Source organism: Arvicanthis niloticus, chromosome X (genome assembly GCF_011762505.2).
Source record: "Arvicanthis niloticus isolate mArvNil1 chromosome X, mArvNil1.pat.X, whole genome shotgun sequence".
Lineage (NCBI taxonomy): Eukaryota > Metazoa > Chordata > Mammalia > Rodentia > Muridae > Arvicanthis > Arvicanthis niloticus.
This window is the reverse complement of record NC_047679.1, coordinates 98,238,428-98,261,832: the sequence shown is the minus strand read 5'-3', so window position 1 is coordinate 98,261,832 and position 23,405 is coordinate 98,238,428. Positions and strand designations below refer to the sequence as shown.

Below are 23,405 nucleotides of genomic sequence, written 5' to 3'. Positions count from 1 at the left end.
GAGAAATTTCTCAGTCGTTAAGAACACTTACTCTTTCTCTTTATAGAGAACTTGGATTTAGGTTCCTAGGACTCATAAACATGTTTAACTTCAGTTTTAGGGAATTAGATGCCCTTGTCTGGCCTCTTCTGGCACACAGACATACAGGTAGGCAAAACGCTAATGTGCATAAAATAAAAATAAATTCTAAAAAATAAAATCGTATCAGATTATTTTGTAAAATAGCTTCAACAATTCATACTCCTAACTACTGGTGTGTGTGTAAAAGCCAGTAATAGATCAATTTTTTATTAATCTGATGAGGGGAGTGGTACTTTATTATGTTGATTTCGAATTCCCTTTTCATTTACAAAGTTGTGCATCTTTCCCCATGTATACTAATTTGTACATCTTTGTGAGTTGCCGTCTCTTTTTCTAATCTTTTGAGTCTTTTTTTATTACTTTGTTGGTTTTAATCATGAAGAGTGACTATTAATGGGTTTAGAAGGGTGCAAGTTCTCTTTAGGGGTGTGTGAAAGTGTTTTTAGATTGGATTATAATGTGCTTTAGTGTGTCCTCTAAATGTTTATGTATAAGATATATGGTTACTTGGTGATGTGCAAAGTGGTAGAAACTTTAAGAGACAGGGCTTACGTTTAATTTTTATTATATTTATGTGTATGTATGTGTGTCGGTGTGGAGATATGTGTGCATGTGTCCAGGTGCCCAGGGAGGCCAGAGACATTGGATTACCCTGGTACTACAGTTACATACAGTTACGATCTTCCCAGTCTTCTGTTTGCTTTTGGAACACAATGTAGAACTCTCAGGTCCTCCAGCACCATGCCTGCCTGGATGCTGCCATGCTTTCCACCATGATGATAATGGACTGAACTGAAACTGTAAGCCAGCTCCAACTAAATGTTGTCCTTTATAAGAGTTACCTTGATCATGGTGTCTCTTTACAGCAATAGAAACCCAAACTAAGACAAAGAGTAAGCCTGGTCCCATCCAGATCTCTGGTTTCCTGTTTAAATAAATCTCTTCTACTATTGTGATATGATTATGATTTTTGTTAAGTCCGTACCAGATTCCAAATCAATGAATGGTGCTGCCTGAGTTTTGGACATTTAGCCTTTTGAGCTACAGACCCCTCATTTTGTCAAAAGAAGCTTGCCTCAGGCAGTTCATTATAACAATGCAAAATAGACTAACACATAGGGATAGTCCCTTGATGCTGAAACTATACAAAAAAACTTTTTAATTTTTATAGCTTAAAATGTAACTTTATGGGATGTAAATAAGTTATATCTCAGAAAGCCTAAAAATGTAAAACAGCAACACCAAACAAAGCAAACAATAAAAATCCTTGAAAAGTGATTTTTTAATGTCTGCATAAAATTCTCTTTTGTAATCCTCCCAATTGTTTCTGATTATTTCTGTAGTTTATCTCTTTTAAAAATGTGACGAATAGGGCTTGGGATATAGCTTAATGGTTAAGAGATTTTGCTGCTCTTCCAAAGGTGGCAGGTTTGATTCCCACCACCTGCATGGCAGGTCACAACTGTCTGTAGCTCCAGTTCCAGACATCTGATGCCTTCTTCTTGACTCTATGGGCACCAGGTACACATATACATACACATATATGTAAGCCAAACACATATAAACAGAAAAAAAATAAATATTTCCAAGCCCCCAGGAGGCAGAGGCAGGTGAATCTCTGTGAGTTCAAGGCCAGCCTGGTCTACAAAAGGAGTTTCAGGACTGCCAGGGCTACACAGAGAAACCCTATCTCAAAAACAAACAAACAAACAAACAAACAAACAAACAAACAGGTGACAAATAACTTTGGCTGTGGATTTCTACCTTTTTAGAAGAAACATTCTTTTGGTGACAATTACTGAGGGAAATGATGCGTTTTAAAGGGAGAGGTAAGATAGCTAGGTTAAAAACATGAAACTGGTTGACAGAGATTCCACATTAATCTGAATATTTGGGGATTTTCACGTTTAGTTCAGAATAGCAAGTTCAGCACTGCAAAGCTGTTTCTGACCTGCCCCTCCTGACTCAGATGACACCAAGTGCCACTACAGTTGATGGCAGAGAGAATATTTTGGTCTTGTCACACAGCCACATACGGTGCACTCTCTTTGTCTCCAGTTGTTTAATGGTTACATCCTGATTGCTAGAAAAACAAGATGAGAACTTAAATTGCCTTCCCTGGCTCAAAGCCCCTGGGAATAGGGACTAATTTTAGTGCAATTTTTTTGTCAAAAGCAGAAAGCAGTGCCGATACAGTTTCATCTTCTAAAATTCATGCTACCTCCCCCTTCTTGCTAATGTGTGTTAAAATAGTGCAATAATAAAGGTCATAATAATGGTATGCACTATTGGCTGGTAACAGAAAAGAACATATCTTCTTGGTTAATTGTGCTAAAACCCGAGAAAGGATTGTAAAGAAAAGAGTTCCTACTTCTTAGGTGATATCTAGCCTCACCCTCAAACCAAGGCCATGCTCCATTATGAGACCTTTAGATGTAGCTGGGCAAATTGATTGATGGATGTTGACTGCCTGATTTCCAGGATATACCAGCAATGCTTGAAAGCAGAGGCTCTGTATTGTCATGTGTGTGTGTGTGTGTGTGTGTGTGTGTGTGTGTGTGTTAGATTGGTTTTAGATAGACGTGATTGCTCATGTCTGTACTCTCAGCATTCTTGGAAGCCAAGGCAAAAGAATTGCCATGAATTCTAGGCCAACCAACCTGGGCTACAGAGTAAAACCCCTTTTCAAAAGAACAACCAGGAAAAAGGAGAACCTTTTCATGTAAGTCTTAAGGGGGCTGTAGAAATGAGCTAGAGGTGACCAGTGATAGAGCTAGGGCACGTGACTTATATGATCCTTGCAAGCCATGTGACAGGCGAAGGCAACAGCAGAGCAAAAACCCAGGATTCTTTTTTTCTTTTGAGAAAGAGTCTCACTATGTAGCTGGCTTTGAACTTCTGATCCTCCTGCTTGCACCCCTCAAATGCTGGATTACAGGTATGTGCCACCATACCTTGCTTATCCTATTATAGTTCTAGAGACACAGTGATGCTAAAACTCTTCCATTAATGAGTGTGGAATACTTTGAATTTGGGATCAGAGGAGAGAGAGTAAGTGGTATCAGAAATATATTATGATTTTGGACATTTGGATATTTGAAGTTAGATTCTTAAGATCAACACAAACCCATTGGCACAGTTTTTTTTTTGTATTTACTATAAGTCACAGAATCATACATAGTGGTTTTTGTGGTATGTAAAGTATACCTTGATAAAACCATTAAAATATATACCTATCAATTTGTCTCCAAATACTCATAATTTGGCTATATAAAGTTATGTGCATTGAGAATCTGCTGATATTTACTCATATATTAAGATGAGTGAGAACAAATACACATGTTAGTCATCATGGGAGTTTTCTTGGCTCAGAGAAGCCACTGGGCTCTGGGGAGATTGATGGAGCTAAAATGTCATTGTCACAAGGGAGGCAACTATTGATTTCACTGACAAACCCTGTAATTATGGAACACAATGCCTAGTTACATTAATTAGAAGTGAGTGAGAGACTGGAGCTGGAGGCCCTACTGCCAGAGAGAGAGAGAGAGAGAGAGAGAGAGAGAGAGAGAGAGAGAGAGAGAGAGAGAGAGAAACAGATTGACCTTCTGTAAGGTGTGGCAGGAACTTGCAATGAGTGGAGAGGCAGAGAGGAAGCTGAAAAGGAAATTAAAGGCTGGAAGCAGTTTGAAGATCTGTATGAATGTGGTCTAAGATGTACAGCCTTGGGTTGCATGTATGTTCCATAAACTTATATGTGATATAAAAATTCTCTAAAGAGTGCCAAAAATGCTATACAGCTAAAATATTGTAACAGAAAATACCAGCATATCAAAATTCAAAAGGTATTGAGCATTGATGAAAAGGGATAGTTGGTGGAGGCTAACTTTCCTCTTCACTGTTGCCATTCACTTCACAGAAGCATCCACAATTTCAGTGTTTCGTGTATCCCTAGAGACACTACCCTATGCACATATGAACATTCATGCAATTATGTATATCTGTGTGCATCTCATCAATGATAGGATGCTGCTCACAGTGTTCTTTAATCCTCTATTTGTATCCTTTTAACAATATTGCTTAGAAGACACTCATCAGCATATATCTATCTGCTTCATGTCTTTAAAAATCGAACATACATTTTGTTTGTGAGTACTGAAATTTATTTAAGAAATCTTCTTTGAAGCTCATTTACTTTGTTTCCATGGCATCTAGTTTATCTTCTTAGAGGTCAAGAACAGGAAAATTATCTGTCAACAGTGTCAGCGTGAAAATTGCAGATATTTTCTTTTGATGAACATACCACTTAATTTTCATTTTTATTCTAGCAAGCATACTGGAATATTTTGTATTCTCCCAGACATTTTTTAAAGACTGTATTTTGATGACACAATAAAGAGATGTATGGAAATCCAAGTGCAAATCACTTTTTTTTTTTTTTTGGTTTTTTTCGAGACAGGGTTTCTCTGTGTAGCCTTGGCTGTCCTGGAACTCACTTGGTAGACCAGGCTGGCCTCGAACTCAGAAATCCGCCTACCTCTGCCTCCCAAGTGCTGGGATTAAAGGCGTGCGCCACCACCGCCCGGTGCAAATCACTTTTAAAGAGCTGGTTTGGCCTGGACAAAGATAGCCTGCCAGGCAGACTGGGGCAGAGGTATTCTAGGTATTCTAGGTCTACTGAGGGAAGGAATCGAAAGAGTTCATGGACAACCACTCAGAAACAGTATCAGAAATAGCGATACGACTTCACAGTCTGGCATCAGGAGATTTGCAGTCCAGCCTCAGTTATTCACTTACCCTGGTAAATCAGGAAAGTGCAGCTCTTCCGTATGTGTTAAATAAAGGCAGAGAAGTCAAACGAATAATACTGTCTTAACTGGCAGTCACATAATAGGCTTGATGAATGTTAATAGTAAGTATTATCTTAATGGACAGAAACAAAAGGCCATTGTGCTTAGAGCATCAGGTGGAGTAAACACACTCTCAAGCATAGATTGTAACCTGAAAAACTAGATGGTGGGCTAAAACAACAAGCTCCTTCTAGGTTATGTTGTTAGTGATCCATACTGTAACACAGGGCAAGATCACTCTTTTTAAAAGAAATTCCTCTACTTACACAATTAAAGTATTCATTGCAAAAGATAGGATAGCATATTGATGGTCTTTGTAAGCAAATAACCCCTTTATTCCATGTTCCCCCCCATCACCTAGCTCCTCCTCCTCTCCTTACTCCTCCTCTCCTTACTCCTTCTATGTTAGCTCCTCCTACATATCACCCTTCCTGTTAAAATAAAACTTTTCTCTAAAAATACAATTAGAGTATAACTATACCAATTTGTACCAGTGAGGTACAAGATAAAATAACCCCTTTCTTTAAAAAAAATTATTTTTATTTCATGTGCATTGGTATTTTACCTACAAGTATGTCTGTGTGAGGGTGTGGGATCCTCTGGAACTAGAGCTACAGACAGTTGTGAGCTGCCATATGTGGGTCCTGGGAATTGAACCAGCATCATCTGGAAGAGCAGCCGGTGCTCTTAACCGCTGGGCCATCTCTCCAGCCTCCACCTTTTTCCTTTTTATACTTCTCAATATTAGAGATTATAGAGCAAGAATATAAATGCTCTAGCTCTCAGTGAGCATGAAAGAGATTTGCATTTTAAGGGAAGGAATTCTCCTTGTTTAAATATGTCAATAAAGCTCAGAGAGTATGTCTTAGAAAGTTATGGCATTTGACATTTCATTTGGAAGAGACCTAGGAACAATACTAGAAAGAAAAATCTATCAGTTCCATAGGAGACAAGACAATGGAGGAGGGTACTAGAGTGTTAACACATGTAAGATCCTCAGAGGGTCTTATATATCACATATGTATCAAAATTAAAAGCACACACATACACAAACTCACAGTCAATTTCTCTTTCTTTCTTTCTTCCTTCCTTCCTTCCTTTCTTTCTTTCTTTCTTTCTTTCTTTCTTTCTTTCTTTCTTTCTTTCTTTCTTTCTTTCTTTCTTTCTTGGACAATTCAGTCCTAAAGTCATTAGATAAGACAGAACAAGAAAGCCATCTTATGGTAGACAGTGGAGTGGGGGCAGGGACACGGGTAGGGGCAGGCAACTAGTTTAGAATGTCAGAGACCAAGCAGAGACAGAAGGGTGTTTTGTTGAAGGTGCCTGCTAGGAGGAGTGAGAGTCAAGCTGGTTGATGAAGGTGTCCCTATGGAATGGCAGTCTAGTGAGGAGACTGACAAAGACATCCCCTTGGCCTGCATTTTCGGAGCCTTAGTGTGATGAGGAGGACATCTGTGTGGGGGGCTAGTAATATGTGGATCCAAAGCCTGAGCAGACTGGGGAGGAACTCCATGTTAGGGGAGCAGTTCTTATACAGAATCAGAGGCTTCAAGCAGGGGGAAGTGGTAAGGGAGAAGGAAGATTAGTTTCTGTATTGGTTATCTACATCTCAAAACTTGGCATCTTTAAGCAAGACATTTATTTTCTTGCTTTGTGTGTGTGTGTGTGTGTGTGTGTGTGTGTGTGTGTGTGTGTGTGTGTGTAGAATCTGTGCACAGTTTGCCAAAGATTCTCACAAAATCACAGTCTGAAAGTTGAACTGAGGGAGGCAGGGAGGCTCTTCTTCCAAGTATATTTCTGCAGGTATCAGTAAGATTTATTTTTCCAAGAGCTGTGGGTGGAAGACCCCAGCTTCTCAATGGCTGTTGGCTGGAAACCTATTACAGATCTTTACACAAGGGTAGATAAGGGAAGAGGAAGAGAGGGAATGTAGAGAAGGAAGGGGTAAGAGAAGGAAGAAGAGGAGGAAGAGGAGGAGGAGGAGGAGGAGGAAGAAGAAGAAGAAGAGGAGGAGGAGGAGCAGGAGGAGGAGGACAAATTGGAGAGAGACCAATTAGACAAAGGCCAATTGTCCTATCGCCTAATTTTGAGAGGGATAGCCCACATGCTTTTGCTGTATTCTATGATTGGAAGTGAATGAATAGAATCAGCTCACATGTAAAAGGAAGTGATCATGCAAGTGAATGAACAGTAGGAAGCAGAGATCACTGGAGGCCATCTTTTAAAAATTAGAACTTTGAGAGTTTTGTACAACATATTTTGACCATATTTTTATATTCACCCCTTCCCTAACTCTTCTCATATCTACCCCTTCCATACCTTTAGAACTTCATGTCTCACCTTTGAAAACATCCTTCCAGACCAATTAATTTTTTTGGATGTATGATCTTCCACTAGAGCATTATTGATTTACCAGGGGATACACTCTTAGGAAAAACTCTCCCTCTCTTTCCCAGCAGCTAACAATTGTGAATAGTGTCACAGCTAGAAATGTGGTATGTGCCCAACTTCTCCTCTCCACACTGGAATTTGCTCTGGCTTAAGCTTGTATAAAGCTTTTGTGCAAGCTGTTGCAAATGCTGTGAAACTGTCCTTGCTCCCCTGCCACCTCTGGCTCTCACACTCTTTTCTGCCTCTCTTCAATAATGATTCCTGAGCCTTGGGAGGGAGAGTCTCTCTCTCTCTCTCTCTTTCTCTCTTTCTCTCTTTCTCTCTTCTCTCTTTCTCTCTCTCTCTCTCTCTCTCTCTCTCTCTCTCTCTCTCTCTCTCACACACACACACACACCCCTTCTTTAGGGTTGTACATTCTTATATTCTGCACTCTGTGCTCATCATTATCTACTGCAAATAGAAACTTCTCTGATTCGGGTTGACAGATGCATTAGTTTACAGGTATAACGATAAGTTATTAGGAGTCAGTTTAATATTATGTCAATTTAGCAGCATAATAGTAGTATGTTCTCCCATAGGACCTATGACCTGTCTAGCCATAGGTACTATACTCAATAATGGTGCCAGGTGTGGATTTTGTCTTGTGGAGTAGGACTGAAATCCAATTGACAATTGGATTTAACAATTGGATTTCAAGTGGTTGGTTACTCCCATGATGCTCATGCCACTTCTACACTAGTGGGCGTGTCTTGCCAGATCAGGCATTAGTGGAGCTTGAAGGGTTCACAACTGGATATAACTGTTACTTACTTTTCTTCCCTAGTAGCTTGTATAGCACCTCCCGCACTATGAAAGCTAACCAGCAGCAATGAAGTTTTCAGGTCTGTAACACTTTCATTTCTCCATGTTCTACCACTCAAGTGTGTGGTATCTTCAGCAATCAGGTCATCCTGTCACGTTCTGCAGGGAAACCAAGAGCATTGGCAATAGTGCGTAATGTTTAAGGATCCCTCTACTTCCTTTTCTTAAAGACAAATACTTATTTACATAATTAAAATAACATTTATAGAAATATACCAAAATAAACATGATACATGTATGTGTCCTGATTACTAAACAGATTCATGCCCATCATTTTTTGTTTTATTTATCTGTTTATTAGTGACATGATCTTGCACTGTTGCTCAGGGTGACCTCAAATCTCTAGACTCATTTGATTCTCCTGTCCCAGTTTCCTGGGTAACTGGGACCACAGGTGCTCACCACTACTTTGCATTAACATGTGTTTAATAAGCTAAAGCAAAAGGGACAGTCTATTATCTAGACACTAGTACTGTTGACACTTTGGCATATAGCCATCCCATTTTTGGTATATGTATCTTTTTTTAGCCTCTGTTAACTTCTATATTTCTTTCTACCCAATATAATGTCATTTCCTTTAAAAAATCTTTTTTTAACAGTCCTTTTATAAATAGTCACACTGTTTCTGGAGCTGGCAATGAGGATCTCTGATCCATTTTAGAGAAGAGATGGTTTAATGAGATCCTTGAAAAACAAAAGCACAGCAAAAATGAATTGGAAGGAGGAAGTGTGGACTTACAATGATAGTCCATGCCTTCTGTTTACTTGTTAATGAATTTAAGTCTAGACTGTATGCTTTTGTATCTTCATTACACTCCCCTTCTTTTGTATTTTCATTACGCAGTGTTCTGTTCTCTGTAAGAATTTTTGGGTGGATGGGATGAGAGTGTTAGTATCTTTTTGAGACTAATCCTTGTTATGTAGCTCAAGCTGGGCTCAAACCTGTGATCCTCTCATGTCAGCATCCTGAGTGTTACTTCCACACCTAGCTTGCTCTTGTGCTCTGTTTTTAATTTGATAGTTTTGCTGAGGTCAGTATATTCAACTGACTGTGTCTAGGGATGACAAGACATTCTGGAAAAAAGTTTTCAAGAATACCAGTTTTGGGCACTAGAAAAGATTCTTGCAGTTTTTAACTACTCAGAAGTAGAAGTTGAAGTGTAGAGGATTAGAATGCTAGACTTGGCCGGGCGGTGGTGGCACACACCTTTAATCCCAGCACTTGGGAGGTAGAGGCAGGCAGATTTCTGAGTTCGAGGCCAGCCTGGTCTACAGAGTGAGTGCCAGGACAGCCAGGGCTACACAGAGAAACCCTGTCTCAAAACAAACAAACAAACAAAATAGAATGCTAGACTCGAAAGTATCGCCTGGTTCTCAATCTTCTTAAGGCTATGGCGACTTTAATCTAGTTCCTCATATTGTGGTGACTGTAAAGTTATTTCACTGACACTTCATAGCTGTAATTTTGCTACTGTTATGAATTGTAATATAAACATTTGATATGCAGGTACTCTTAGGCAAATTGTGACCAACAGGATGAAAACCCACTTCTTCATTTTACAGTTGGAGAAATTGAGAAGTTAAATGAATCACTGTAGGTTACACAGTCTCTGAAGGCAGAACTTGGACTAAAATGTGAGTCTCCAGAGTTCTAGGCCACTGTTACAGAAGACTTAAGAAACCCTTGATATTAATTAAGTAATCCTTGTAAAAACTCAGTGAAGTAGGTTAACATTATTTGTTCTGACTTTAGAGCCATTTACTGCAAAGTGATTAAATGTGTGTAAGCCAGAACTGATTCCACTATAATTAAACATGTTTTTAATCACTCTCAAAAGAACAGACTATTAAGTAGGGTTATTATTTGAGGAACTAGCTTTCGGTTTCTGATCCAACCAGTTTGAAGATCAGTTCTCACCCGGTATCATGGGTACTTTTATATTAGGCACACAGCCTGTGTTTTCTTAGTAAGATTAAGCAAATACAGTGTGTTTGATTAGCTGCATCTTAGGGCTCCTACAACCTTCTCAGTAAATGAATGAGTGTGGAGGAGGAAGTGCCTATCACCTGGAGATTTATATAAAGTAACATTGACCTATTGATATTCCTTCCAAATGGAGAGTTTAGGCCACAGTGCTTTCTTTTTTTTTCTTTTTAACTTCTTCTTCTTATCTTTGTGTGTGTGAGTGTGTGTGTGTGTGTGTGAGACATGACAACTCATGGGAATGGGTTCTCTCCTTGTACCATGTGAGGCCATGTAAATTCAGGTCTTCAGGTTTGAGGTAGCAGTCATCTTTACCCACTGAGTTATCTCACTAGCCACTTAGGCCTCGATTTCTTACTTGAACTCATGGCTACACTGAATAAGCAAGCAATGTTAAAGAGATAGCTAAATATAATTTATTTTGGTTACTTTGTTGAAATGTGATCAAATGGCCTGCCAAAGCACTCCTTTTTTAAAAAAATAAATAAATACATCTTTCGTTCAGGTAAGGAAATAGGAAAAAATCATGACAAGTTTACAATTTGGGGTTATCTTGTATTATCAATGCTTTACAAAAGTTTCATAAGTTTGCACCTTGGAAGGCAATCTACTACAGAGTAAGAAGAATCCACACTCATATTCCTCAAGCCAGTCAGCCTGTGCCCATAAACTCATGACAACAGGTATCCTCTATCAAGGACACAGTAGATTGCTGTCTTAGTTAAGGTTTTACTTCTGTGAACAGACACCATGACCAAGGCAAGTCTTTTTGTTTTTTATTTCCCTTCAAGTGTATGCTATAAAATGTTTACATTCTAAGTTATAATTTTTATTTAGGTTGGTAGATATAGTTTTTCTTATTGGATATTTTATGTATTTACATTTCAAATGTTACCCCCTTTCTTGGTTTTCCCTCTGGAACCCCCTCTCCTATCCCCCTCCCCCTGCTTCTATGAGAGTGCTCCCCCTCCCACCTACCCACCCCCACCTCACCACCCTGGCATTCCCCTACACTGGGGCATCAAGCCTTCACAGGACCAAGGGCCTCCCCTCCCAATGATGCCCTACAAGGCCATCCTCCGCTACATATGCAGCTGGAGCCATGGGTCCCTTCATGTGTACTCTTTGGTTGGTGGTTTAGTCCCTGGGAGCTCTGGGGGGTCTGATTGGTTGGTATTGTTCTTTCTATAGGGTTGCAAACCAAGACAAGTCTTATAAAGACAACATTTAATTGGGTTGGCTTGCAGGTTCAGAAGTTCAGTCCATCATCTTCATCAAGATGGGAGCATGGCAGCATCCAGGTAGGCAGGCAGGCAGCTGAGAGTTCTACATCTTCTTCTGAAGGTCCTGTTAGGAGAATACTTGGTTCCAGGCAGCTAGGATGAGGATCTTAAAGCCCACCCCCACAGTGACACACCTACTCCAACAGGGCCACACCTACTCCAACAGGGCCACACCTTCTAATAGTGCTACTCCTTGGGCCCAGTATGTACAAACCATCACAATTGCTAATGCTCTTTTAGAAATTGAATTTTCAGGCTGGAGAGATAGCTCAGTGGTTAAGAGCACTGACTGCTTTTCCAGAGGTCTTGAGTTCAATTCCCAGCAACCACATGGTGTCTCACAACCATCTGTAATGTGATTCTATGCCCTCTTCTGTTGTGTCTGAAGACAGATACAGTGTACTCATATAAATAAAAAAATAAATAAACAAGTCTTTTTAAAAAGAAGAAATTGAGTTTTCTTCCTTTCTACTTCCACCTTATAATACATCAAACTTTCTTTACTTCTTTACAGTTAAAAGCAGGATGAGTCAAGGAACACTGCCCTCCAGCTGCAGACAGAGGCCAAGGGGAAAGGAGAGGAAGGTGGCAGGGCAGCAGGGCAGATGGGGAGGAGGGTCCGTGATTAGCTGCCTTCTCTGCACTTTTCTCGTCAAAGTACCCTTTAACCTCAGTTTGCTTAGAAGACTCGTCAGTCAGCAAAGAAAATACATTGTAGCTTTTTGTTCAGCTCTGAAGTGGGACAGCTGAGTTTAGAGCTTCTTGTCTGAGATCCCCATGTTCTTTCCTTTTGCTTTTTGTTGCTTCTGTGTCGTCTGCATTGACATTCTACCAGAACATCTCCTATCCAGAAATACTGCTAGGACCAGAGTGATTTCCTGTCTCCATTAAAATGCCTAATCACACCTGGTAGTGGTGGCAAATGCCTTTAATCCCAGCACTTGGGAGGCAGAGGCAGGCAGATTTCTGAGTTCGAGGCCAGCCTGGTCTACAGAGTGAGTTCCAGGACAACCAGGGCTACACAGAGAAACCCTGTCTCGAAAAACCAAAAACCAAAAGCCAAAACAAAATGCCTAATCACCACTCCATGCCCTGGGTCTCTGTCTCAGGGAGCAGAAGTGAAGGGATTATAGACAACCTGAAAAGATCCTTGTAGAAATAATGTATCCTAGAATAGCATGCTCACACTTCCTAAGGTTAATGGCAGAATAGTAGTTCAAATACCCCATAGAATGGTTTAACCTACACAGTGTTAGCATTTTCCCCTGTAAAATGAAAAACAAGGTATTTATCAAGGTTATTATGTAGACCAAATATGCTAAAAGAAGTGAAAACATTTTGAAAACTGTGATTTGGTCCACATAGCTTTAATTTTTCTTCCTGCAAAATGATGTTTCTTTCCTTATGCTAGATGATAACAATTAGTAAGTGTTGTATGTGACTCTTCTAAGCACAATTTGTATTTGGAAAGGGGACATACAGAACTATGGATAAAAAAAGAATGTACAGAGGAACATCAGTGCTCCCCACAAATTACTCCAGATGTGGTGAAGTCAGTTGTGTAGACTCCACTCATTTTAACAGGAGCAATGCTTTTAGAGGCCAAAGAACTAAGAACTTTCTAAGGAACATGAAAATCTGTCCACACAGTGGGCACCTAATGTTTGATAAAATTAATTTAAAAATCCTATTTAATACCAAAGCACTGTAATTTCAAGATTGCAATGGATTCATTTTGACAACATACCCTCCTGTTCATGTCTTTGCTCTTTGGACCATTAACAGCTACAGCATGTTATCAATTTCTTATTTGATCTGATACACAAAAAAAGAGGGAGAAAAAGCAACACAAAAACTTTTTAATAACCTGGGTTTTAATTTTTAAACTGAATATGAGAGGAAAAGACCATAATCTTTAGCCTTCACATTGTCAAACTTTGTGAAAAGAGTTTAATACCCAGTGATACTCAACAGGGGAGAAAGAAAAGCCAATTACTTTTTCCCAAACCTTCATTTGTTTGGTCATATGTAAAGTCTAAAACAATCTTTACAATTAGTTGTCTGGGTGCTCTCTCCCTCTCCCTTTCCCCCTCTCCCCTCCTCTCTCCCTCTCCCCCTCACTCCCTTCCTCCCTTTCTCCCTCCTTCCCTCTATACCTCCATCTTTCTGTGTGTATTCAAGTGGTCATGGGTGGTGGGCTCCTCTGAAGCCATGAGTTTAATCCAGGCCCCTGCAAACCAAAAACAATTAGCACCCTTGATGTCTGTTTTCCAATGCTAAGGAATCAAGATTACTACTTACACCCTACTCAGAAGCTCCCAACAGAGGCACCCACTCCTACAAATTTGTATTTGTTTGTATTTTACAAGAAAATCAATGCACAAAAAATGTATTATGCCTAAGACATGAGGACATTCAACTCTAGATCTTATACATTATTTTAATCTTACACATTTTATACCCTGGGGATTTGACACATAGTGAGAGCACATCTTGCATACTTATATATCTGCACATATTTGCACAGTGAATAAAAAAGATGCATCTATGATTTCTAGGCAGAGGTGGATAGGGATCAACTTATTCTAGACTTTGTATAATAGGCATGAGAGATAACATCACTCACTGGAGAAACAACAGGAATTTCAGTATATTAAAAGTATAAAGTGTTCTGAGATGGCATTGGAGTAGCTAGGAATGAGGCTGGAAAGGTGAGGCCAGATTACCAGGGGTTTTACAAGCAGTGCCGTGGGTTGGGGCTTTATTCTAAGTGCAGCAGAGGCAAGAGGGGAATGGGAAAACATTAGTGGCTGTGGTGGGCCTTTAAGTAGGGATGCAGTATGGGGACCCTATTATATTTTAGAACCAGTGTTGTGGCTTCTGCTGTGAAGTGGACAAGGGCAACACTCAGTGTTGGGAACCTTCTCAGCCAGAAGTTCACAGGTATGGAGGCCAGTTGGCTCGTTCAGGGGCTCCGTGGCAATTGTGTAAAGAGGATAGGAGTCTGATCATCAAGCAGAGCGGAAGATTTATTTAGGTCAGAGTCAGCAGCAGGGGTCTTGACGAAAGTGAGTGAAATTAACATTAACCTCCACACCAGGAAATCAAGCAAAACCAGCCCCGTGACAGCTGCTCCTGTGAGAACCTCCCCAGGGAAGGAGTTGACAGTAAATCTAATAAGTGTCAGCTTTGTGATTTGTCATTTGAGAAAGTGAATTCCATGTTGGCGAACTCAAAGAAAGGTCATCTGTGTGAGGGTTGAGATCACCCTGGCTTTCTCTGTACGGGGAGCTAAAGATGGAGGGCCACTCAGTTCCTGGTGTCTGCTTTCAAAAGATTTAAGGCAATTGGCTTATGTTTAGAGAAGACCCTCAATTTGTGTCTTCAAACAACGGAGCCTGGAGAATGGTCTTCAAATTGTTAGATAACCATGGCGAAGGACAGGCAAGGCTGGCTTTGTCTATCCCCAGGCCAGAAGGCCAGAGACCCAAGTGACCATCACAGAGCCAGGGAGTCTTGGTGCCTGGTCCCTGGAAATTTCCCAGCTTACAAGGTCTAAGTCTAAGCTCCCGTACTGGATAATGGACAAGACGAAGAAAATAAACACACAACCAGTGGATGTTCTCTCGGGTTCTTGCTGACTTTTTGATGGGGAAGATCTGGTCAAGGGAGTGGCTAGTTCTTAGCTATGACGGTGGGTAACAGTCTCTTCGTGATTCCCCCCCCCTCTAAAAAATGTGTATGTGTGTGCAAGTGTGTGTAGGCTACAGGTCAACATCGAGTGTCTTCTTGATTGCTCTGTCCCTTATTTTGTTAGACATGGTCGCTCACTGTACCCTAAACTCACCAGTTGGCTAGCTAGCCTGGCTGACCAGCAAGGTCCAGAAAGCCACATAATATCTCTACCTCGGCCCAACTCCCATTCCCCTTGCAGTGAGGATTGCAGGCTCATCCTGCCGTGTTCCAGCTTTTACATCTGTGCTACAGATATGATCTGGGTCCTCACGCTCACATCTACCCAGTCTTGGCTCTCTTTCTTTTCTTGTTCTTGTTCTTGATGGTTTTCGAGACAGGGTTTCTTTGTGTAGCTCTGGCTGTCCTGGAACTCACTCTGTAGACTAGGCTGGCCTCGAACTCAGAGATAGCCTGCCGCTGCCAGCGCTTAAAGGCCTGGGGCTCTGCTCTGGACTAGTTTTCATATACTAGTTTATTTGAGAGAAATGGCGTGTGTGTGTGTGTGTGTGTGTGTGTGTGTGTGTGTGTGTGTAGAGTGGGTGGGTGGGTGTTCGTGGTGTTGGTGATGTCTGCAGTCTCTAAATCACATAATTAGGCAGTGGGGTGGGCGGTGAGTAACCTGGACAAAACCTTGGGCTAGTTAGAACCTTGCAATGGAATTAACTTTGGCCCTAGCTTTGCTGCACAGGAGGGGCAGGGTTACTTTAATGTTTGCTCAGGAGAAGGCGATTGGCCCTGGGGAAATCCAAGGGGCGGGTCTAGTCGGTGGTTGCCATTGGTTCTGCCTGCAAGTCGAGGGATGGCAGCGAAGGGGGCGGAGCTCACGAGGGGAGTCAATTGGTCCGCAGGAGCCCACCAAGGGAAAGGAGCTGGCGGGCGTGCAAACCTGCACCCTGCAGCCCCTAGCCTGGAGGCGGGAGGCAGCCACTAGGAAGCTCACGGGAGCCTGCAGCGGGGCAAGGGGCGCTCGGGGCGTTGGCACAGGCACGCGCGCCTGCGTCGCCGTCTCGGATGCGGCGAGGACGACTCAGTGTCGCGACCTGAGCCATTCAACAGCTGGCCTCCCCCGCAGCAGTTGCAGAGAGCGACCAGAAAGGTTGATCGTTGACACTGCGGCGGCGGGAGGGAGGCGGCAGCAGGAGCAGTGGCGGTTCCGCTAACCCAGAGGAGCCAAGCGTGAAGGTACAGCGGCTGCTGAGGCGCCCGATAAATGCCCCCCCCCCCCCCCCCCCCCCCCGCTCTGCGAATCGACCAGGCGGCTGCGTCCTTCTGCGTCCCGGTTGGCCGGCCGCCCTGGCCTACCGGAGTCTTGGGTGCCTGGCAGGCAGGGCCGCGTTGGACCCTGAGTGAGGATTTGGGAGGGGTTTTGGAGAGAACCCAGGTAGCCAGGCCTGCTCTAGGTGGAATCAGGTTTTCTAAAGATGCCCCTAGGCTTTCCCCCTTGGATCCATTCTGCTGCTCTCTTGGGTCTTGGTGCCGCACTAGGGGGCGCTGTGGCTGTTGCAGCAGCTGAGGTCACTGGAAGCTTTTCCTTAGGGTGTACTAGATTGCTTAGGAAAGCTGAAGGATGTCCTCCCTGTTGTATGCAAAAGCAAAGGGCTCTGGTTCTCAACCTGCTTCAGTGACATTCATTCCAGTTAACCATTACCAAGGGTCCGTTGCCTCTGCCCACTGATGGCCACTAAGGGCCTTGTGAGGTTCCTAGCGTTGGTGGAATTAAACTGCTTCTAATTTGACCAAGAAAGCAGGGTAAACCTCTAAACCTTTGGAATGCATAGTCTTGAGCTTTGAGTAGATGGGCAGAAGTATCAGGGAAGAAAGCAAGTTGGGGAGACTCATGCCCTGGATACTGCTGTCTCTGAGCATATTGGTCACTGGGACTAGGACCGTTTTTACATTTATTACCTGTTTATTGTGATTTTATTTGAAACCAGTCACTGCTTGAGCAGTTTTGAATGTCACTAATTCTAAACTTGTGTGTTGATTGGAACCCCGGGACCCTGAATTCCAGTATGGGGACCACCTGGGTCTTTTTATTTCCCACAGGGTCTCAAAGATGGTGCCCATTTAGCCTGACATTCTTCCAGTCTCAGATCTAGCTTTGAAACCTCATACTGTTGAAATACTGGAAGACTGTGCAATATAATTGACAGGGATGCCTTCTCATTTGTGAAAATGTACTGGGGAGCTCTCACAACTTCGGTTTCTTAAAGAATGTTTTTAAAAGCATCTGAGATTCTGATAGCCACATATGTCTGTGTTCTGTCTTTTATTCCTGTGTGTGGAGTGTGTCCTCTCAAAAGGATGGTGTAACTTGAAGCATGGGGTAACTTCCATGAAATTATTTTTTACTTCAGTTCTTATAAAGCACACAGAAAAGTGGACTAGGCCTCCAGGCACCGGTGCCCAGGGAATACCAGATGCTATGCACATCAGAGGATGGCTGGGGCTGAGTTGAAGAGGAATCATAAGGTAGAGGGTTAGGGCATACCCAGACCATCTTCTGCAGTAGGTGGACTCAAGGCCTCCCATTTATTCTTAACCAAATATCACACAAAAAAGTGTGTAATGTGGCTCATTGGTCTATTTTCCATATCATACACTCAGGTAAAGTGTAGCCTCTTACTGGACCCATGTGTCACCTCCAGCATCAGAAGAAAAGGCAAGGCTTGGTGATGGTGTGTGTGAGTGCGTGTCTGTGTGTGTGTGTGTGTGTGTGTGTGTGTGTGTGTGTGTGAGAGAGAGAGAGAGAGAGAGAGAGAGAGAGAGAGAGAGAGAAGCTCTTAGCTATGCCTTTATTTTCCTAGCATGTACCCCTCCCTTTACCAGAGAAAGGAACTTTTGTTTTTCAGAATGGAAAAGCAATCTTACTCTAATTTTACTTATAAAATCCTATTAAAGAAATAATATTTTATTAATCCTTTGAGCATTTTATACATGTATATGAAGTATTTTAATCATATTTACCCCTGTCAGTCCCCCGAATTCTTCTCAGACCCCCCTAATACCATGTTCTCTTTAAAAAAAAAATAACGCATAGAGTCTAATTTGTGCTGCCTTATATTCATGGGTTGGGGACCGTCCACTGCAGCGTGCTGGGCCCTTAACAAAAACTGACTCTTCCTCCCTCAGAAGCCATTAGCTGTGAGTAATTGAGAGAAGAGTTTTGTTGTTGGTAGTAGTTTAGGAATTCAGATTCAATCTCCATTCAGGTCTACAGATTTTGTTGTTCTTTCCAACATATTCCTGGCCTTTTAAGAAGCTTAAAAGCTTAGTTGCTGGTGGAGGCAGGTTACAGTTGAAGCAAACGTGAACTGCATGGAATATAGGGGGTATTTCTCAGAAGAGACAGTATAAGGACTGGAACATGTTAAGGAAGTCCAGTGAAAATTGAGAAGGAGTAGTAGCAGCAGCAGCAGCAGCAACAACAACAATGGCTTATATTAATTGAATGCTTACTTGGGGCTAAGTATTTGCTCATTTCATGTGATTCTTCAAAATCTCTCTCTCTCTCTCTCTCTCTCTCTCTCTCTCTCTCTCTCTCACACACACACACACACACACGTACACACACACACACACACACACACACGCGCACACACACACACGTGCACACACACACAGAAAGACTGGGCATGCTAGCTCCTGCTTATTATTCCAGCATTCAGATAGAGACAGAAGGATTAAGATCCTTCTTGGCTACATTGGAGGCTAGCTGAGCTGCATAAGACCCTGTCTTAATACACCTAAAAGATGAGAAAGAGGAAACTCCTGTAAGTTAGGTACTAGTCACTATTTGAGGTTGAGTATCTCAAATCCAAAAATTGGAAATCTAAAACACTCCAAAATCTGGAGTCTTTTGAACACTGCCCTGATGCCACAAGTGGAAATGTCCACATATGCCCTCATGTGATGGGCTGCTGTAAATGGAAGCTGCATTAAAAATATTGTATAAAATTACTTTGAGGCTATGCATAAAACATGCTGTGAAACATGAATGAGCTCTGTGTTTCTACCTGCATTTCACTCTCAAGATATCTCCTTATATAGAGACAGTTATGATCTCAAACATTTTGGACAAGGGATATTCTACATGGATCTTCTACAGTTCAAACAGGTAACAGACCCAGGAAAATCCCCGAGATACTTGATGGCATTTAAAACCAGGGCTATTTGAACTTGAAGGCATTTGGGTTGTTGATTTTTTTTTTCTGCCACTGTAAAGGTTCCATGAAGAAAACTTTGAAGGGTGGGTAAGGTTTGTATGAGAGGGGATATTTGGCCAGGGGATCTTCATCTTTGGAAGACCTCAGGGAAGACTGGTTCAACTGGGGACATAAGCATACAGATATGATACACATTAGGGGTGCTGAGGTGGGGAGGGTCTTGTTTTTAGTGCCTTAAGGAGAATTTGTGATTTGATGTAATAAATTGAGGCTAAGAAATTATTTGTCCTGAATGTGTGTGCATGTGCACATGTCACAATAAATGTGTGGCGCCCAGAGGACCTCAGTTATCTGTCCTCACCTCCACCTTGTTTGAGATAGGGTCTTTTTGTTGTTTCATCTTGGGCAAGCCAGGCTAGTTAGCCCGAGAGCTGCCAGGTTTATCTCACTGCAGGTACACTGGAATTACTGACATGTGCTGCCACACCCCGCTTGGTGTGGGTTCTGGAGATGTGTAACTCAGGTCCTCACACTTGCATGGGAAATGCTTTATTTACTCACTGAGCCTTATCTTCAGCCTGGCATGTTCATAATTGAGCAAGAAACAATATGACAACAGTAAAGAATGGTGTGACTTCCCTAGGTCCCTGGGCCTATGTGTCTCTCCTCCTTTTTTTTTTTCAGGATCTTGTTCAGGTGTGAGCGTACTTAATTATTGTTTTTGATATCTCTAGACCCCTAGGGAGTACCAAATGCATGCAACCGAACAGATTCTTGGATCTACTGTATAGGAAAAGGAAGCTAGGAGCCTTGTGTGAAAGCCAGCCCCTAACGAATAGGCTTTAGCCTATATGATTTGATTTCTGTTTTTTTATTTTTATTTTTGAGACAGGGTGTTGACATATAGACCAGGCTGGTTTTGAATTCACAGAGATCTATCTGCTTCTGACTTTCAGTATAGGGATTAAGGGTGTAAGCTACCATGCCCAGCAGCCTATACTACTTGAGAAAGCAATTGAATTGGGGGGATGTCAGCACTGAAAAGCTGAAGATCTCAGTAAAAAACCAAGATCCTTAGCTTATCTCGAAAGTCTAGAAGGTCTGGGCGGTTTTATACACACAACACTGAGCTTCACAGAATGAACTCCTTTAGCTGGGGCAGCTGAGTACTGCTTCTTTCAATTTAGTCTCTGCACCTTCTTTCTCATGGCTCTGGAGTCTCTGGACGCTCGATCAAGGGAACCAAGCCCCACCTAGAAGATACCAATTCAAGATTACCTTTTTGCCTTACTGTGCAATCAGGAAATTGTCAGCCAACTTCCCTCAGCACTATCCATGTGAAATGAACATAATCCTGGCATGCTGGCGTGCTGCAGATAGCATCATGGAAGAGCTGCCTGCCAGAAACCGAGCATCTTCTCTAGGCAGCGTCTTTTCTCGGGCCTGGGACTGAAAGCCTGTTATATTATGACACATTCTGTTGAATCTTTATTCTTTTCTTAGACATCAGTTTTCTCTCTGCTGCATACTGAATGAATAGAGGATCTGGGTCAAAATGTTAAAAAAAAATAGTTCAGGGTAAAAAAAAAAACAGAAGAAAAACAATTAAAAAATATCATGCTACTTTGAAGGAGAGAAGAGAAAGGGGGAATGATGTAATTATATTATGATTTCCCCCTCCCCCAAAACCCAAAATATTTTAAAGAATAGCATGCTAAAATTATTAACCCAGAAATCCTGGAAAGCATTGAAGTCTTGTGTGTGTGTGTGTATGATGTTTGTATATGTTCATGTGTGTGAGAGGAGAGTACATGCATGCCACAGCACACATGTGGCAGTCTGAAGACAGCCTTGGGTATCAGTCCTCACTTCTACCTTGTTTTAAGACAGTCTCATGTTATTGAGTATTGCATTTGTCAGACTAGCTGGTCCTTGAGCTTTTGAGGAGTCTCTTGCCTCTATCTCCCACCTCACCATAGGAGTATTGGGGTTGTAGACACATGGTACTGTGTCCAGGCATACATGGGTTATGGGGATCTGAACTCATATCCTTGCACTTGTGTTGTTGCCACTTGTGTGCTTTACCCATGGGACCATCTTCCTAGACTACTCATAAGCACTCTGTGTTCTAGCTAGTCATAAGCCATTTCTGTGTTAGCATTGGACAACAGTATACAAGTCTGTCCAGGAACTGTAGGGCATTTAGCATTAGTGGCCCCTGCTTACCAAATGGTGATGATATGCCCTCCTAGTGCAATTGTTATGACAACAATAATTGTTCTTCTGCACATACCATTGCTCTTGAAGGGAACAATAGCGGCACATTTAAAACCTACAAAGCACATTCTCAAGCCATCTAGCATTTCATGTGGAGACATGTTAATAGCATCATTGCTAAGCTGTGTTGCAAAGTGTTCTAGTCCTCTTATGCCGTTTTCTGCATCAGTTTCCAGGCACTTGTCCTAATTTCTATGTTTTTTTTTTGACTCAATTCTTCGAGGGTGAGCTCATTATAACATATCACTACAGCTCCCAATCAGTCTAATGGAATAGGTGATTGGTAGGTACACCTGAGTTACTCTCATTGTTCATTAGTGTTAATAGCTCTAGTCTTAAAAAAAAGCATGCTAGCTTGCATTACTATTGCACCATTGGCCTTGAGATGCTGGTGTGAGATTCTAAATACAGAAGTAATACCTTTGGAAAGAAGTTGTCAGGCAAAGTCGCTGTTTAATTTAGCTTTGGCCCTATTGAGTTTCTCCTGCCTTCCAGCTGTTCTAGGCTCTGCAGTAATACTGGTGAAGCAGACATACATTCCCTGTTCTTATGAAACTTAAAATTGAGGGGATGAAGGAAAGGGGTTACAAACACAAGTTGATAAATATACATTTTGATTAGGTGGCTTTGATGTTATGAGAATAGTGCTCTTTTAACTGTTCAGAGATAGCATCTCTGAGTAGTAGACTAGACATTTGAGTCAAATTGGAAAAGCAAAGGGGCCAGGCAAAGCCATAAGCAATGTGCCTAATGTCTTGTGTCCAGTAAAGAGGCCAATGGGACTGAGGTGGTGAGGACATTCAGGGGGGACAAGGAGGTGGAATGAATTGACAGAAGCAGGCAGAAGCCACATTTCAAAGGTAAGAAGTTTATATTTCCTTTAAGGCATGGTTGGAAGCCACTGGAGGGTTTTGAGCAGATATCTGACATGATGTGGCTTAGGGTTTTAAGTCAGGCATGGTGGCACACACATCAGTTTCCAGTTATTTGTGCTAATTTCTGTCTCTTTTTGACTCAGTTCTTCAAGGGTGAGCTCATTACAACACACCACTACAGCTCTCAGTGTGTCTAATGGAGTAGGTGATTGGTATGTACGCCTGAGTTACTCTCAGTGTTCATTCATCTCAGCACTCAAGAGGCATTGCTGTGAGCAGGAGGATTGCTGTGAGTCTGAGGACAGCCTGAGTTACATTATGAATTATAGGCCAGCCTGGGCTATGATGTGCATTCCTGTCTAAAACAAAATGTGATTTTTTTTTGTCTTAAATCACGTTGGCACTCATCTAGGGTAAGGGTAGAAGAAGAAAGGCTAGTTAGGAAGCTTCCAAAATGATTCAGGTTAGGGTGGTAGAAGATTAGGCCTAGGGAGTAGCAGCAAATGGGAAATGGGTTTGGAATATATACTCAAGGTGAAGGGATTGAAATGGAGGAGGGAGGGCTAGCTAACTCCTTGGCTTTCAGCCTGATGCCCTGGATGGAGGCTCCTATACTTAGGAAAATGAAAATTATTGGGTGGGAAGGAGTTGGTGTGAAGTGGAGGGCAGGATTGGGGGATGGGAATTAGGAGTTAGGGTGCTCTTGTTTTGCTGAGATGCCAAGGAAAAATTTCACTGGAGACAATGAATAGGCAGATGAATATGAATCTCAGGTTGTCAGAGCTTGAGCCCACATAAAATTAAATGCAAATTAAAGGTGCTTTGGGGGTGTCAAAATATACTAGCATAGACATCACACCTAAAACGATAATGGTCCAGTGTGAGCAGGGTGCACAGGGATTTTT

At 41.9% G+C, this 23,405-nt stretch overlaps 1 protein-coding gene across 6 annotated transcripts in view; it reads left to right on the top strand.

Moving 5' to 3' along the window:
* Positions 1-23,405, top strand: part of LOC117694800 (A-kinase anchor protein 17B) — a 175,635-nt gene that overhangs the window by 123,745 nt on the left and 28,485 nt on the right. For 2 of the 6 annotated variants that reach the window (XM_034485791.2, XM_076918756.1), the window contains exon 1: positions 15,965-16,364. The exons of 3 other annotated variants lie outside the window; for them this stretch is intronic. The gene's annotated coding sequence lies outside the window, so the exon portion shown is untranslated. Of the gene's footprint in view, positions 1-15,964; positions 16,365-23,405 lie in introns of those variants that run through there. One more of the 6 variants, XM_076918759.1, reaches the window with a different exon arrangement.